This window comes from Lissotriton vulgaris, chromosome 10 (genome assembly GCF_964263255.1).
Source record: "Lissotriton vulgaris chromosome 10, aLisVul1.2, whole genome shotgun sequence".
Taxonomy (NCBI): Eukaryota; Metazoa; Chordata; class Amphibia; order Caudata; family Salamandridae; genus Lissotriton; species Lissotriton vulgaris.
In genome coordinates this window covers 610,218,850-610,227,040 of record NC_141698.1, presented here as the reverse complement: position 1 = coordinate 610,227,040, position 8,191 = coordinate 610,218,850, and positions in this window count along the sequence as shown.

Below are 8,191 nucleotides of genomic sequence, written 5' to 3'. Positions count from 1 at the left end.
TTCCCTCGGCTCTTGTGTCCGTGTACAAGCAGTTGCACATGTGTTTTTGGGGACTGAAATAAATGTGGAAAAATACTTGCGGTAGCGTCGTCTTTTGCTTGTGGCAAAATAAATGCTGATAAATACAGAAAAAATGCCCCAAAAATAAATATGGATAAATACAGACGGAAATGACAAAAAAATAAATACCATAAAACCGGGAGCCCTAATCATGATCCGTATGGCGAATCGTACCCCAAATAAGTTGTGGAACAACATTCCCAAACAACATGTCTATGTCTGCTAAATTCATGATACACGAACCCACAGTCTGAGTGAGCTCTTTATAATATTCCCGCCAGTTTTTGCGCGGATCAGGCAAAGACTGCTTAATTGCCAAAACTTCAACACGCTTCCAAGGAACATGTACCCATACACGCTGGAAGTGCGCAAGAGTAGGTGGAACAGCATTAGGATCAGCAGGTCTCCAAACTGGAGGAACCTCACGCATCGTATATTGACGCGCCGTTCTCCAAATTGACGAATCAGGCTCAAACAATCGCTCAGAAGGAGTGTCACTACGAAACGACAAGATAGTCGCAAATGCTCTACCAACATAATGAGGACCCACAACGGTCCCTTTCGCAAATTCAGAACGTATTAGGTACAACTTATTAGGAGCTTTACCTACTTCTTCAACCCATTGTTCATGGAGGAACGCACACATCATATCAAAGACATACCGCTGCTTTGGTGCTTCCCATTGAAGGAAAACATCCATAACACCCTCAAGATCATACTGAGTAGCGTACGTTATCCATTTACGCGCCAAATGATCCAGAACTGTACGTTCATCTGTATCAGGCAACTGACTACGTGATTGTCTACGCTCACTAACAGGAGACATACCAAAGGATCCCAACAAAGGAGAAAGGAAACCAGAAACTGCAGCAGTCATTCTTTGTCTAGCAGAAGGAGAAGGTGAAAGAATTAGAGAAGACGGAACGATAGTAGAAGAGTCCAAAGGCGGAACAGAAGGAGTATTATAGATAGGTGTAGGAGTAGCAGACGAAGGGGGAGACAAAGTTGGCGGACCCTGAGGAGGCTGCGCCAAAGGAATAGTAGCCAACGGAAGAGGAGCTGGCTGTGGAGGAATCGCAGGTGGCACAACAACTGGAGGTTGCACAGCTACAACTGGTGGCGGTGGTGCCATAGCATTCTGTGCAAAAGGGGGTGGCAAACTCAATAGATGCGACATTAAAGGATCTTTCGCAAGATCTTTCTTTTCTTCCTGCTCTTTAAGCGGCAAAACTGGGTTGCATCTATCTACCGCTAACTTCCTAACCCTAAGCATCTGTTCGCTCTCTTGCTCTTCCTCATTATCCCTATACGCTATAGCAGCTAGCACCATTGACATACCTCGTTCTCGTTTATTCTTCTTCGCTAATTTAATTTCTTTCTGTTTGGCTTCTTTGCGCCATATGCGAAAAGAGTCAAACATTGCCAGCCGGGCTTTCTTTTGGAGCAGTTTAACTTCGAGGTTATCTAGAATCTCAGTCTCAAAACTACCATAACGGGGCCACTGTAGGACACCGTCTTTTCTCGTATATTTTACCCAGATATCATTATAACTAATAGGGCCCACACCATGTTTCACATAGAGTTCATATGTAGGATTTCCAATTGGAGGAACCGGACATGAATCCTCTAACCGGGAATCCTAGAACAACCACAACCAAATATCTTTCCAAGTCTGCTAAGACCAGGCATCTTCGCTCACTAGTCTAGCTTCAAACTACAAGGGAAATCTCAAAACGATAGTCTCGTGAATACACAAGTCCCTTGGCTTTGGGGCCTGCAGGTACCAAATCAAAGCGATCCACGAAGGGATACCAAAACAAACTAAGGACTGGGAGACGCTCCACTCATACTTAACTGAAATGTCGATGGCGTCACCAGAAGACCCGTCAATCGTCTCGCTCTACAAATCGTCTAAGGCTCCAAGACAGGGCGACAGTCAGGGCAGCAGTCCTTTGTAGCCGTCAGAAAGCGGGAAACCTCGCAGCAAAGACTTTCGGACCACGACGACATACAGGGGTCGATGAAGTGGCAGGCCTTCCTCCAGAATTTCCACACGAAGCTCTCCACGATCTTCGGGCTTGGACCGGTACAGCTGAAGTCGCCCCACATTGGGCGCCAACTGAAGGACCAGGTTTTAGAACCCAGCGGCGCCAGGGAAAACGCCTGATGCCTTCGAGTTCCCCTGCCTTGGCAAACAGAGACACGGGACGCTTCTTGATGACGTCAAAGACCAAAGTTTATTGGCTGCAACCAGGAACAGAGATCTATGAAGCACAACACGGGTGGTTCGCTAGAGACTGCACAAATTCAATGAGCGGAGCATGGTCTTTTATGCCAAAAATCACATTCCAAAGGTGGCATTCGATACATACAAACTAACCAATCAGCTTGTGACATTTCAAACAAAGCGCATGATGACAATCCCATTTTCCGTTGTCCAGCCCACCAGAAATGACCAAGCACATTCCATTTTCTTGTTCGATCAGGCCGTTACAAACCCATCATAAAACCTCAACCCAAATCAGTAATCATGTCGTAAAGGAAGGAGCAGAAACAGATTGGAGCAAGATAGAAAGGTGGGTGCAGTGTACTATAAACTCCGGCATGTCCTGCTCTTTGATCTTTATCTGACCAGCTGCTCAACAAGGAACTGGCTCAGCGAGGTCAGCCTCGGGCAAGGGAGTCAGTTCGGCCAGGTCATTCAGAAGTCAGCTAAGGTGTACGTGTCCCAAGGACTCGTTCGGCCGCACTCATCGGCCTATGTGAGGGCAACCACACAAAATGGCTGCCGTACACAAAATGGAACCCAAGGGTTTAAACGAAATCCCTAAATACGTAGTGTTCTCTTTGATCGATTAATGCGAAAACACTCGTACACACCACACTCGTGATTTGTGGTCCGCTGACACCAAAATCGTCTATTTCCGACGACCTTTACTGAACGGGTTCGGAACCACCGAACCTCAGACCCTCAAACTACGGAACTACAGTATGATAATAAAGCTCCCTAAATATAAAGTAAGTGTCTGTCTTCATTTCATGCAAGACATTACAGCTAGCGACGAGAGTGGGATGATGTGACCTGCCATCCCTGAATGAACAAGGAAAACGTCCTGTCCCGGGCAGCACGAAAAACGTGGTCGCCGTTGCGACATGTGTGCCCCCAAAGAGATCGCCGCCTAAAGACCCAGGCCAGGGGTAATTGTGTCAGCTCCGCGATTCACTGATCATGTGGAGCCCGGCCTGACGAGCCTGATCGAGCGCTGGAAGAATCGCAGCTGAGCGCTACTTCGCGCCAAAGTTGGGAGCTTACCCCAGATGCGTGCAACTCGGCACGGTGTCGGAAATGGCCCGCGAGGGAAGAAGTAAAGTCGGGAGCCCACCCCGATCCTATCTGGAAGGTCCAGCAAGTGAAGGTGTGTGGAGCGCTGCCACCGTTTTGCTGCCTGCAAGACCGGCGATCCGGTGAGTCCCGGTGACTGAATCGGCGTGAGGGGAATGAATGAAGCTGAAATCTCGCGGGAACTGAGATTTCTCTAGCGGCAGCCATCTTGGAACCAGGCAGCCAACAGGACAATCCCTCTGTGCAATTTGGAAGCGGCCATTTTGATGTCAGACAGTACAAGAAATAAGCAAATGAGCATTGGTAAATGCAAAAGAAGCACTGGTAAATGCAAAACAAGCATTGGTAAATGCAACACAAAGAATTGGTAAATGCAAAACAAGCATTAGCAAAAGCAAGAAGCAAGCAAACAAGCGGTGGCAAAGATCAAACAAAGATAAGAGGCAAGCAAACAAACAGTGATAAGTGCAGAACAAGCCTTAGCATATACGAGCAAACAAGCATTGATACATGCAAAACAAGCATTGGTAAATGCAAAGTAAGCATTGACGAAGACAAGAAGCAGGCAAACGAGCATTGGTAAATGCCAAACAAGCATTGACAAAAGCAAGAATCAAGCAAACAAGCAACAGTCAGTGAAAAGGTGTCGGCGACACAGTTGTCAAGAAATGTCGAATCCACCACAACAGAATGGAGACGGTGCAGCAGCTGCACCAACTGCGACTGGAGCTTCAAATCTGCGTCCCCCAGAACCGTTGACTCTGGTTGCTGGAGGAAGCATGGGGCCCAGATGGCAAGAGTGGTTTGAAGATTTTGAGTTAATTGCACTGCGCAATCTAGTGGGAGAGGAAGTTTGCAAAGTGATCAAAGACTTGCCAACGGACGATACAGGAACCTATGATAAAGTGCGAGACGCGTTAAACAAGAAGTTCTTACACAAAAGAAACGTGGATTATGAGCGATACATCTTCCACCAGGCCCGTCAAGAAAAGGAAGAGATGATGCGCACCTTCATATCTAGGCTACACCGACTGTCTTGATATTGCAGCTTCAACGCATTTTCAAAAGAGGATGCTATCCGATTGCGAGTCATTGATGGGTGTCACTCAGAAACACTTCGAAGGCGGTTGCTACGGAAAAGCCACAATCTCAGTGAGATTGAGGAGATGACCAGGGTGCATGACCAAGCGGAAGAGCATGCCAAAAGGATGGAAACAGGGCGTAGTGAAAGAAGAGATCAATCATATTGGGTGCAAGCCCACAGCACTCGCAGAAGATCAAAAGAACGACAGAGAAAGTCCTGATCAGTATTTCGTCATCAATACACAAGACGCAGATGGTATGAGTCTGGCCGGAGAGACAAGAAACCAGATCGCTCATGGAAATGCTATCGATGTGGGTACGACTTCCCGCATATAGATGCATGCCCAGCGATGGGTCAGCAATGCCGAAAGTGTGGACGGAAGAATCACTTTGAGGTGATGTGTGGAGTATACAGCAAAGAAAGAATGAGGGAAGCTACAAGATCGTCTCGCCCGGACACAAGGCGATATCATGCGCAAGCAGTACAGGAGCGAGCCAAGTCATCCTCTGGTTCGTCTCACTCCAGCAGGGAGTCTCACAGGTCCCAATGGATGAGAAGGTCACCGAGAAGATCACCATCGAGAGAATCGAGATCAGCATCTCTGGAATCAGAATACACAGATGAGTACGTCTGCATGGTAGCGGACCCGGATCAACTGAAGAAGTATCCCCCATTGGACATAAGTGTGGCAATGCATGCAACTAAATTTGTGTTGGACAGCAGGGCATCACTGAATTACATCCCCGTAACTGAGTAGAATTACATCCCCGTAACTGAGTATAATAAAATGAAGCAGTCACCCCCCTTGAGTCCGGCACATGTCAGAGTGTTCCCCTGGATGTCTAAAAAACCTCTTCCATGCCTGGGCAAGTTTGCAACGACACTCCGACACAAATCCACCTCTGTGCCGGCATACATTCACGTCATTGAAGGTCCAGAAGCTGATTGCCTCCTCAGTCTGCCTACTGCAGAGTGCCTACGGTTAGTGGAGATCTTATACCGAGTCAGTGATGATCCGAACATTATCCACAAGTTCCCCAAGTTGTTCACAGGGCTTGGGAAAATGAACAAATGTTTGATTCAACTACACATCAATGAGCAAGTGCGTCCTGTTTCACAACACCCTCGGCGAGTGCCTTTTCATCTTCAGCAAGCGGTGGAGGATGAAATTCAGGAGTTATTAAAAGCCGACATCATTGAAAGAACTGACAGCCCCACACCCTGGGTATCACCTGTCGTCATTGTGCCAAAGAAGGGCACCCCTGAGTTTATGCGTGGACATGAGGCTCCCCAACACCGCCAAGGAAAGAGAGCGTCACCCAGGTCCCCACTTGAGTGACATGATATCTGCTCTGAATGGAGCAAGAGTCTTCTCCAAACTTGATTTAAACAAGGGGTACCACCAGCTAGAATTACATGAAAAGTCGCGATACATAACAACGTTCGCCACCCATCTGGGTTTGTTTCGGTATAAACGGCTGAGTTTTGGTGTCTTCTCTGCGGCGGAAATATTTCAAGAAATCATTCGTCAGACCATCAGACACATACCCAATAGGCTGAACTACAGTGATGACATCTTGGTGTATGGGTCAAACACCCAGCAACATGACAAAGCATTAGATCGGGTATGCCATGCTCTCCTGGAAGCCAATTTTACTCTCAATAAGGACAAGTGTGAGTTCCATCAATCCACTCTCAAGTTCTTCGGACATGTGTTCTCTGGAGCCGGGATGAAGCCTGACCCAGAGAAAGTGACAGCACTCAACGACACCAAGAGCCCCCAGGATGTGAGTGACATCCGATCTTTTCTGGGCATGGCCAGCTATTGTGCCAGAAACATAAAAGATTATGCTACCATCAGCCACTCACTACGAGCCCTCACCAAGCAAGGACAACCGTTTGTTTGGACCCCACAGTGTGAGCGGGCATTTCAAGAGATTAAACAAGCTGTAGAATCAGCGGACAATTTGGCTTACTTTAGCTCCAAGAGGAAGACGGAGATAACGGTGGATGCCAATCCAGTGGGACTGGGTGCAATACTGGCTCAGTATGATAATGACACTGATCAACGACACATTGTGGCCTATGCCAGCCGCAGCCTATCAGACACTGAGAAGGCTTATTTCCAACCTGAAAAAGAAAGCCTTGCGGTTGTCTGGGCCTGCGAACATTTTCATGTATTTATCTATAGCAAACATTTTACTATGGTGACTGATCATCAGGTGCTCGTGACCACCTTTAGAAACCCCAGAGCCAAGATGCCACCTCGAATCGAACAGTGGGGTTTGCGCCTACAGGAATACACCTACGCAATAATACACAAACCGGGGAAGTCAGCGAATCCTGCGGATTACATGTCCTGACATCCTCAAACATCACAGGTCTCACCTCCCTCAATCGCGGAAGTGTATATACACTTTGTAGTGGGCATAGCCCGGCCACCGGTGGTTCCTCTAGAAGTGATACAGGAAGCCACTGCACAGGACAACATTCTTCAGAAGGTGGTGCGTCGACTGCGAACACACCGCTGGAGACATGACGTTGAAGAAGAAAGGAATGACCCTCAGGTTCGTCAAGAAATGCAAGCGTTCAGGCACATCAGCGAAGAGTTATCTGCCTCCTCAGAGGGGCTCCTACTGAGAGGTCTATACAAAAAATTATCGTGCTGTTCCTAATGAAAGAAAGAAGTTAATACAGTCAGTGATGCAGATGAATTATGGTAGGGTAGTCAGAAGGTCACCCTGGGAATCCATTTTGTTGGATTTAATGCCCTCACACACCCTTTCAGGTGTCATGCTTCATCATTTGGGCCTGCTCCTCGTTGGGTCGGCGGTGCAATACCCAACGGGCAACACCTCATAGAGGGGCTCTTTAGCGGAGATCTTTTTCCAACTGCTGTATGGATGAAGTGCGGGTATGGGGCCAGAACTAAGAGGTAGACGTGGATGTGGTGGGTTAAAATAAAGCTAGTGGTACCGGGAATACTTTATTCAGAAGGGCCACTGCCTTAGTTAAAAATGATTAACCTGGAGGAGAGTAGTGGAAAATAATGTTTCCAACTCTTATCCAGGAATTATTGTAGTCCGGTCAATATGTTTCTCGCTATAGTGAATTTGTCTAGCGATTCTTCAGGACCAAAAGTGACTAACTAGCAAGTATCTAATGGTGAAGGAAACTGTCTACACTAATTACCTAGAGTGTGGTGTGTGTATGCTCGTATGGCTACCACACTGATGGGTGGAGAGGATAACAATATTATATTACCCTTCTTCAAGTTGTGATTGTCAGTACCTAGCGTTAAAAACAATCAGACAACGACAGTGTCCAGAGGGTAAAGCTTCAGGGAGATCTTCCACCATAAGGTTGGTATTTCCTGAGCTTCGCTTTTAGCACCTACCCATCGCTGCTGGAACCGGGTGGATGAATATTGTTATCCCCTCCACCCATCAGTTTGGTAGCCATACAAGCATACACACACCACACTCTAGGTAATTAGTGTAGACAGTTTCCTTCACCATTAGATACTTGCTAGTTAGTCACTTTTGGTCCTGAAGAATCGCTAGACAAATTCACTATAGCGAGAAACATGTTGACCGGACTACAATAATTCCTGGAGAAGAGTTGGAAACATTATTTTCCACTACTCTCCTCCAGGTTAATCGTTTTTAACTAAGGCAGTGGCCCTTCTGAATAAAGTATTCCCG